Below are 12,932 nucleotides of genomic sequence, written 5' to 3' on the forward strand. Positions count from 1 at the left end.
AATCATGAATCATGAATCATGAATTGAATCATGAATCATGAATTGAATCATAAATCATGAATCATGAATTGAATCATGAATTGAATCATGAATCATGAATTGAATCATGAATCATGAATCATGAATTGAATCATGAAAAATGAAATATGAATCATGAATTGAATCATGAATCATGAATCATGAATTGAATCATGAATCATGAATTGAATCATGAATCATGAATTATGAATCATGAATTGAATCATGAATCATGAATTGAATCATGAATCATGAATCATGAATCATGAATCATGAATCATCAATTGAATCATGAATCATGAATTATGAATTATGAATTGAATCATGAATCATGAATTATGAATCATGAACTGAATTATGAATTATGAATTGAATCATGAATCATGAATCATGAATCATGAATTGAATCATGAATTGAATCATGAATTGAATCATGAATCATGAATCATGAATTGAATCATGAATCATGAATGATGAATCATAAATTGAATCATGAATCATGAATCGAATCATGAATCATGAATAATGAATTGATTCATGAATTGATTCATGAATCATGAATCGAATCATGAATCATGAATTGAATCATAAATTGAATCATGAATCATGAATTGAATCATGAATCATGAATCATAAATTGAATCATGAATCATGAATTGAATCATGAATCGAATCATGAATTGAATCATGAATCATGAATTGAATCATGAATTGAATCATGAATCATGAATTGAATCATGAATCATGAATCATGAATCATGAATTGAATCATGAATCATGAATTATGAATCATGAATTGAATCATGAATCATGAATCATGAATTGAATCATGAATCAAGAATCATGAATCATGAATTGAATCATGAATCATGAATTATGAATCATGAATTGAATCATGAATCATGAATCATGAATTAATTCATGAATCATGAATTGAATCATGAATCATGAATCATGAACTGAATCATGAATCATGAATCATGAACTGAATCATGAATCCTGAATTATGAATAATGAATTAAATCATGAATCATGAATTATGAATCATGAATTGAATCATGAATCATGAATTATGAATCATGAATTGAATCATGAATCATGAATCATAAATTGAATCATGAATCATGAATTATGAATCATGAATTAAATCATGAATCATGAATTATGAATCATGAATTGAATCATGAATCATGAATTGAATCATGAATCATGAATTATGAATCATGAATTGAATCATGAATCATGAATTGAATCATGAATCATGAATTGAATCATGAATCATGAATCATGAATTGAATCATGAATCATGAATCATGAATCATGAATTGAATCATGAATCATGAATCATGAATCATGAATTGAATCATGAATCATGAATTATGAATCATGAATTGAATCATGAATCATGAATCATGAATTGAATCATGAATCATGAATCATGAATTGAATCATGAATCATGAATTGAATCATGAATCATGAATCATGAATTGAATCATGAATTGAATCATGAATCATGAATCATGAATTGAATCATGAATCATGAATTATGAATCATGAATTGAATCATGAATCATGAATTAAATCATGAATCATGAATTGAATCATGAATCATGAATCATGAATTGAATCATGAATCATGAATTGAATCATGAATCATGAATCATGAATTGAATCATGAATCATGAATCATGAATTGAATCATGAATCATGATTCATGAATTGAATCATGAATCATGAATTGAATCATGAATCATGAATCATGAATTGAATCATGAATCAGGAATCATGAATCATGAATTGAATCATGAATCATGAATTATGAATCATGAATTAAATCATGAATCATGAATCATGAATTGAATCATGAATCATGAATCATGAATCATGAATTGAATCATGAATCATGAATCATGAATTGAATCATGAATCATGAATCATGAATTGAATCATGAGTCATGAATTGAATCATGAATCATGAATCATGAATTGAATCATGAATCATGAATTATGAATCATGAATTGAATCATGAATCATGAATTATGAATCATGAATTGAATCATGAATCATGAATCATGAATTGAATCATGAATCATGAATCATGAATCATGAATCAAATCATGAATCATGAATTGAATCATGAATCATGAATTAAATCATGAATCATGAATCATGAATTGAATCATGAATCATAAATCATTAATTGAATCATGAATCATGAATTATGAATCATGAATTGAATCATGAATCATGAATCATGAATTGAATCATGAATCATGAATCAGGAATCATGAATCATGAATTGAATCATCAATCATGAATTATGAATCATGAATTAAATCATGAATCATGAATTGAATCATGAATTGAATCATGAATTATGAATTGAATCATGAATCATGAATCATGAATCATGAATCATGAATTGAATCATGAAATGAATCATGAATCATGAATTGAATCATGAATCAGGAATTATGAATCATGAATTGAATCATGAATTATGAATTGAATCATGAATCATGAATCATGAATCGAATCATGAATTGAATCATGAATTGAATCATGAATCATGAATCATGAATTGAATGATGAATCATGAATGATGAATCATGAATTGAATCATGAATTATGAATTATGAATCATGAATTGAATCATGAATTATGAATTATGAATCATGAATTGAATCATGAATTATGAATTGAATCATGAATCATGAATCATGAATCATGAATTGAATCATGAATTGAATCATGAATCATGAATCAGGAATTGAATCATGAATGATGAATGATGAATCATGAATTGAATCATGAATCATGAATCGAATCATGAATCATGAATTGAATCATGAATCATGAATCATGAATCATGAATTGAATCATGAATCATGAATCATGAATTGAATCATGAATCATGAATCATGAATTGAATCATGAATCATGAATTATGAATCATGAATTGAATCATGAATCATGAATTGAATCATGAATCATGAATTGAATCATGAATCATGAATCATGAATTGAATCATGAATTGAATAATGAATCATGAATCATGAATCATGAATTGAATTATGAATCATGAATTATGAATCATGAATTGAATCATGAATCATGAATCATGAATTGAATCATGAATCATGAATCATGAATCGAATCATGAATCATGAATTGAATCATGAATCATGAATTGAATCATGAATCATGAATCATCAATTGAATCATGAATTATGAATCATGAATTGAATCATGAATCATGATTCATGAATTGAATCATGAATCATGAATTATGAATCATGAATTGAATCATGAATCATGAATCATGAATTGAATCATGAATCATGAATCAGGAATCATGAATCATGAATTGAATCATGAATCATGAATTATGAATCATGAATCATGAATTGAATCATGAAATGAATCATGAATCATGAATCATGAATTGAATCATGAATCATGAATCATGAATCATGAATTGAATCATGAATTGAATCATGAATCATGAATCATGAATTGAATCATGAATCATGAATTGAATCATGAATTGAATCATGAATCATGAATTATGAATCATGAATTGAATCATGAATCATGAATTATGAATCATGAATTGAATCATGAATCATGAATCATGAATTGAATCAAGAATCATGAATCATGAATCATGAATTGAATCATGAATCATGAATCGAATCATGAATCATGAATTGAATCATGAATTATGAATTGAATCATGAATCATGAATCATGAATCGAATTATGAATTGAATCATGAATTGAATCATGAATGATGAATCATGAATTGAATGATGAATCATGAATGATGAATCATGAATTGAATCATGAATCATGAATTGAATCATGAATCATGAATCATGAATTGAATCATGAATCATGAATTATGAATCATGAATTGAATCATGAATCATGAATTATGAATCATGAATTGAATCATGAATTATGAATTGAATCATGAATCATGAATCATGAATTGAATCATGAATTGAATCATGAATCAGGAATCATGAATTGAATCATGAATCATGAATGATGAATCATGAATTGAATCATGAATCATGAATCGAATCATGAATCATGAATTGAATCATGAATCATGAATCCTGAATTGAATCATGAATCATGAATTATGAATCATGAATTGAATCATGAATCATGAATCATGAATTGAATCATGAATCATGAATCATGAATTGAATCATGAATCATGAATCATGAATCATGAATTGAATCATGAATCATGAATTATGAATCATGAATTGAATCATGAATCATGAAATATGAATCATGAATTGAATCATGAATCATGAATTGAATCATGAATCATGAATTGAATCATGAATCATGAATCATGAATTGAATCATGAATCATGAATCATGAAACATGAATCATGAATTAAATCATGAATCATGAATTGAATCATGAATCATGAATTGAATCATGAATCATGAATTATGAATCATGAATTAAATCATGAATCATGAATTATGAATCATGAATTGAATCATGAATCATGAATTGAATCATGAATCATGAATTATGAATCATGAATTTAATCATGAATCATGAATCAGGAATATAATCATGAATCATTAATCATGAATTCAATCATGAATCATGAATCATGAATCATGAATTGAATCATGAATCATGAATCATGAATTGAATCATGAATCATGAATTGAATCATGAATCATGAATCATGAATTGAATCATGAATCATGAATCATGAATTGAATCATGAATCATGAATCATGAATTAAATCATGAATCATGAATTATGAATCATGAATTGAATCATTAATCATGAATTATAAATCATGAATTGAATCATGAATCATGAATCATGAATTGAATCATGAATCATGAATTGAATCATGAATCATGAATTATGAATCATGAATCAAATCATGAATCATGAATTATGAATCATGAATTGAATCATGAATAATGAATTGAATCATGAATCATGAATTATGAATCATGAATTGAATCATGAATCATGAATCATGAATCATGAATCGAATCATGAATCATGAATCGAATCATGAATCATGAATTGAATCATGAATTATGAATTGAATCATGAATCATGAATGATGAATCATGAATTGAATCATGAATCATGAATCGAATCATGAATCATGAATTGAATCATGAATCATGAATCCTGAATTGAATCATGAATCATGAATCATGAATTGAATCATGAATCATGAATCATGAATCATGAATTGAATCATGAATCATGAAATATGAATCATGAATTGAATCATGAATCATGAATCATGAATTGAATCATGAATCATGAATTGAATCATGAATCATGAATCATGAATTGAATCATGAATCATGAATCATGAAACATGAATCATGAATTGAATCATGAATCATGAATTGAATCATGAATCATGAATTGAATCATGAATAATGAATTATGAATCATGAATTAAATCATGAATCATGAATTATGAATCATGAATTGAATCATGAATCATGAATTGAATCATGAATCATGAATTATGAATCATGAATTTAATCATGAATCATGAATCAGGAATATAATCATGAATCATTAATCATGGATTCAATCATGAATCATGAATCATGAATCATGAATTGAATCATAAATCATGAATTATGAATCATGAATTGAATCATGAATCATGAATCATGAATTGAATCATGAATCATGAATCATGAATTGAATCATGAATCATGAATTGAATCATGAATCATGAATCATGAATTAAATCATGAATCATGAATTATGAATCATGAATTGAATCATTAATCATGAATTATAAATCATGAATTGAATCATGAATCATGAATCATGAATTGAATCATGAATCATGAATTGAATCATGAATCATGAATTATGAATCATGAATCAAATCATGAATCATGAATTATGAATCATGAATTGAATCATGAATAATGAATTGAATCATGAATCATGAATTATGAATCATGAATTGAATCATGAATCATGAATCATGAATCGAATCATGAATCATGAATCGAATCATGAATCATGAATTGAATCATGAATTATGAATTGAATCATGAATCATGAATCATGATTCATGAATCATGAATTGAATCATGAATCAGGAATTATGAATCATGAATTGAATCATGAATTATGAATTGAATCATGAATCATGAATCATGAATCGAATTATGAATTGAATCATGAATTGAATCATGAATCATGAATCATGAATTGAATGATGAATCATGAATGATGAATCATGAATTGAATCATGAATCATGAATTGAATCATGAATCATGAATCATGAATTGAATCATGAATCATGAATTATGAATCATGAATTGAATCATGAATCATGAATTATGAATCATGAATTGAATCATGAATTATGAATTGAATCATGAATCATGAATCATCAATTGAATCATGAATTGAATCATGAATCAGGAATCATGAATTGAATCATGAATCATGAATGATGAATCATGAATTGAATCATGAATCATGAATCGAATCATGAATCATGAATTGAATCATGAATCATGAATCATGAATTGAATCATGAATCATGAATCATGAATTGAATCATGAATCATGAATTATGAATCATGAATTGAATCATGAATCATGAATTGAATCATGAATCATGAATCATGAATTGAATCATGAATCATGAATCATGAATCATGAATTGAATCATGAATCATGAATTATGAATCATGAATTGAATCATGAATCATGAAATATGAATCATGAATTGAATCATGAATCATGAATCATGAATTGAATCATGAATCATGAATTGAATCATGAATCATGAATCATGAATTGAATCATGAATCATGCATCATGAATTATGAATTGAATCATGAATCATGAATCATGAATTGAATCATGAATCATGAATTGAATCATGAATCATGAATTATGAATCATGAATTAAATCATGAATCATGAATTATGAATCATGAATTGAATCATGAATCATGAATTATGAATCATGAATTGAATCATGAATCATGAATTGAATCATGAATCATGAATTGAATCATGAATCATGAATCATGAATTGAGTCATGAATTGAATAATGAATCATGAATCATGAATCATGAATTGAATTATGAATCATGAATTATGAATCATGAATTGAATCATGAATCATGAATCATGAATCGAATCATGAATCATGAATTGAATCATGAATCATGAATCATGAATTGAATCATGAATCATGAATTGAATCATGAATCATGAATCATGAATCGAATCATGAATCATGAATTGAATCATGAATCATGAATCATGAATTGAATCATGAATCGAATCATGAATCATGAATTGAATCATGAATCATGAATCATGAATTGAATCATGAATTATGAATCATGAATTGAATCATGAATCATGAATCATGAATTGAATCATGAATCATGAATCAGGAATCATGAATCATGAATTGAATCATGAATCATGAATCATGAATTGAATCATGAATCATGAATCATGAATTGAATCATGAATCATGAATTATGAATCATGAATTGAATCATGAATCATGAATCATGAATTGAATCATGAATCATGAATTGAATCATGAATCATGAATTATGAATCATGAATTGAATCATGAATCATGAATCATGAATTGAATCATGAATCATGAATCATGAATCGAATCATGAATTGAATCATGAATCATGAATTGAATCATGAATCATGAATCGAATCATGAATCATGAATTGAATCATGAATCATGAATTGAATCATGAATCGAATCATGAATCATGAATTGAATCATGAATCATGAATCATGAATTGAATCATGAATTATGAATCATGAATTGAATCATGAATTATGATTCATGAATTGAATCATGAATCATGAATTATGAATCATGAATTGAATCATGAATCATGAATCATGAATTGAATCATGAATCATGAATCAGGAATCATGAATCATGAATTGAATCATGAATCATGAATTATGAATCATGAGTTAATTCATGAATCATGAATCATGAATCATGAATCATGAATTGAATCATGAAATGAATCATGAATCATGAATCATGAATTGAATCATGAATCATGAATCATGAATTGAATCATGAATCATGAATCATGAATCATGAATCATGAATTGAATCATGAATCATGAATTGAATCATGAATCATGAATCATGAATTGAATCATGAATCATGAATTATGAATCATGAATTGAATCATGAATCATGAATTATGAATCATGAATTGAATCATGAATCATGAATCATGAATTGAATCAAGAATCATGAATCATGAATCATGAATCATGAATCGAATCATGAATCATGAATCGAATCATGAATCATGAATTGAATCATGAATTATGAATTTAATCATGAATCATGAATCATGAATCGAATTATGAATTGAATCATGAATTGAATCATGAATCATGAATCATGAATTGAATGATGAATCATGAATGATGAATCATGAATTGAATCATGAATCATGAATTGAATCATGAATCATGAATTGAATCATGAATCATGAATTATGAATCATGAATTGAATCATGAATCATGAATTATGAATCATGAATTGAATCATGAATTATGAATTGAATCATGAATCATGCATCATGAATCATGAATTGAATCATGAATTGAATCATGAATCAGGAATCATGAATTGAATCATGAATCATGAATGATGAATCATGAATTGAATCATGAATTATGAATCGAATCATGAATCATGAATTGAATCATGAATCATGAATCATGAATTGAATCATGAATCATGAATTATGAATCATGAATTGAATCATGAATCATGAATCATGAATTGAATCATGAATCATGAATCATGAATTGAATCATGAATCATGAATCATGAATCATGAATTAAATCATGAATCATGAATTATGAATCATGAATTGAATCATGAATCATGAAATATGAATCATGAATTGAATCATGAATCATGAATCATGAATTGAATCATGAATCATGAATTGAATCATAAATCATGAATCATGAATTGAATCATGAATCATGAATCATGAATCATGAATTGAATCATGAATCATGATTATGAATCATGAATTGAATCATGAATCATGAATTGAATCATGAATCATGAATTGAATCATGAATCATGAATTATGAATCATGAATTAAATCATGAATCATGAATTATGAATCATGAATTGAATCATGAATCATGAATTGAATCATGAATCATGAATTATGAATCATGAATTTAATCATGAATCATGAATCAAGAATATAATCATGAATCATGAATCATGAATTGAATCATGAATCATGAATTATGAATCATGAATTGAATCATGAATCATGAATCATGAATTGAATCATGAATCATGAATCATGAATTGAATCATGAATCATGAATCATGAATTGAATCATGAATCATGAATCATGAATTAAATCATGAATCATGAATTATGAATCATGAATTGAATCATTAATCATGAATTATAAATCATGAATTGAATCATGAATCATGAATCATGAATTGAATCATGAATCATGAATTGAATCATGAATCATGAATTATGAATCATGAATTATAAATCATGAATTGAATCATGAATCATGAATCATGAATTGAATCATGAATCATGAATTGAATCATGAATCATGAATTATGAATCATGAATCAAATCATGAATCATGAATTATGAATCATGAATTGAATCATGAATAATGAATTGAATCATGAATCATGAATTATGAATCATGAATTGAATCATGAATCATGAATCATGAATCATGAATCGAATCATGAATCATGAATCGAATCATGAATCATGAATTGAATCATGAATTATGAATTGAATCATGAATCATGAATCATGATTCATGAATCATGAATTGAATCATGAATCAGGAATTATGAATCATGAATTGAATCATGAATTATGAATTGAATCATGAATCATGAATCATGAATTGAATCATGAATCATGAATCATGAATTGAATCATGAATCATGAATTATGAATCATGAATTGAATCATGAATCATGAATCATGAATTGAATGATGAATCATGAATGATGAATCATGAATTGAATCATGAATCATGAATTGAATCATGAATCATGAATCATGAATTGAATCATGAATCATGAATTATGAATCATGAATTGAATCATGAATCATGAATTATGAATCATGAATTGAATCATGAATTATGAATTGAATCATGAATCATGAATCATGAATTGAATCATGAATTGAATCATGAATCAGGAATCATGAATTGAATCATGAATCATGAATCATGAATCATGAATCATGAATTGAATCATGAATCATGAATTGAATCATGAATCATGAATCATGAATTGAATCATGAATCATGAATTATGAATCATGAATTGAATCATGAATCATGAATTATGAATCATGAATTGAATCATGAATCATGAATCATGAATTGAATCATGAATCGAATCATGAATCATGAATCGAATCATGAATCATGAATTGAATCATGAATTATGAATTTAATCATGAATCATGAATCATGAATCGAATTATGAATTGAATCATGAATTGAATCATGAATCATGAATCATGAATTGAATGATGAATCATGAATGATGAATCATGAATTGAATCATGAATCATGAATTGAATCATGAATCATGAATTGAATCATGAATCATGAATTATGAATCATGAATTGAATCATGAATCATGAATTATGAATCATGAATTGAATCATGAATTATGAATTGAATCATGAATCATGCATCATGAATCATGAATTGAATCATGAATTGAATCATGAATCAGGAATCATGAATTGAATCATGAATCATGAATGATGAATCATGAATTGAATCATGAATCATGAATCGAATCATGAATCATGAATTGAATCATGAATCATGAATCATGAATTGAATCATGAATCATGAATTATGAATCATGAATTGAATCATGAATCATGAATCATGAATTGAATCATGAATCATGAATCATGAATTGAATCATGAATCATGAATCATGAATCATGAATTAAATCATGAATCATGAATTATGAATCATGAATTGAATCATGAATCATGAAATATGAATCATGAATTGAATCATGAATCATGAATCATGAATTGAATCATGAATCATGAATTGAATCATAAATCATGAATCATGAATTGAATCATGAATCATGAATCATGAATCATGAATTGAATCATGAATCATGATTATGAATCATGAATTGAATCATGAATCATGAATTGAATCATGAATCATGAATTGAATCATGAATCATGAATTATGAATCATGAATTAAATCATGAATCATGAATTATGAATCATGAATTGAATCATGAATCATGAATTGAATCATGAATCATGAATTATGAATCATGAATTTAATCATGAATCATGAATCAGGAATATAATCATGAATCATGAATCATGAATTGAATCATGAATCATGAATTATGAATCATGAATTGAATCATGAATCATGAATCATGAATTGAATCATGAATCATGAATCATGAATTGAATCATGAATCATGAATCATGAATTGAATCATGAATCATGAATCATGAATTAAATCATGAATCATGAATTATGAATCATGAATTGAATCATTAATCATGAATTATAAATCATGAATTGAATCATGAATCATGAATCATGAATTGAATCATGAATCATGAATTGAATCATGAATCATGAATTATGAATCATGAATTATAAATCATGAATTGAATCATGAATCATGAATCATGAATTGAATCATGAATCATGAATTGAATCATGAATCATGAATTATGAATCATGAATCAAATCATGAATCATGAATTATGAATCATGAATTGAATCATGAATAATGAATTGAATCATGAATCATGAATTATGAATCATGAATTGAATCATGAATCATGAATCATGAATCATGAATCGAATCATGAATCATGAATCGAATCATGAATCATGAATTGAATCATGAATTATGAATTGAATCATGAATCATGAATCATGATTCATGAATCATGAATTGAATCATGAATCAGGAATTATGAATCATGAATTGAATCATGAATTATGAATTGAATCATGAATCATGAATCATGAATTGAATCATGAATCATGAATCATGAATTGAATCATGAATCATGAATTATGAATCATGAATTGAATCATGAATCATGAATCATGAATTGAATGATGAATCATGAATGATGAATCATGAATTGAATCATGAATCATGAATTGAATCATGAATCATGAATCATGAATTGAATCATGAATCATGAATTATGAATCATGAATTGAATCATGAATCATGAATTATGAATCATGAATTGAATCATGAATTATGAATTGAATCATGAATCATGAATCATGAATTGAATCATGAATTGAATCATGAATCAGGAATCATGAATTGAATCATGAATCATGAATGATGAATCATGAATCATGAATTATGAATCATGAATCGAATCATGAATCATGAATTGAATCATGAATCATGAATCATGAATTGAATCATGAATCATGAATTATGAATCATGAATTGAATCATGAATCATGAATCATGAATTGAATCATGAATCATGAATCATGAATTGAATCATGAATCATGAATTGAATCATGAATCATGAATTATGAATCATGAATTGAATCATGAATCATGAAATATGAATCATGAATTGAATCATGAATCATGAATCATGAATTGAATCATGAATCATGAATTGAATCATGAATCATGAATCATGAATTGAATCATGAATCATGAATTATGAATCATGAATTGAATCATGAATTATGAATCATGAATTGAATCATGAATTATGAATTGAATCATGAATCATGAATCATGAATCATGAATT

This window comes from Mixophyes fleayi, unplaced genomic scaffold (genome assembly GCF_038048845.1).
Source record: "Mixophyes fleayi isolate aMixFle1 unplaced genomic scaffold, aMixFle1.hap1 Scaffold_39, whole genome shotgun sequence".
Taxonomy (NCBI): domain Eukaryota; kingdom Metazoa; phylum Chordata; class Amphibia; order Anura; family Limnodynastidae; genus Mixophyes; species Mixophyes fleayi.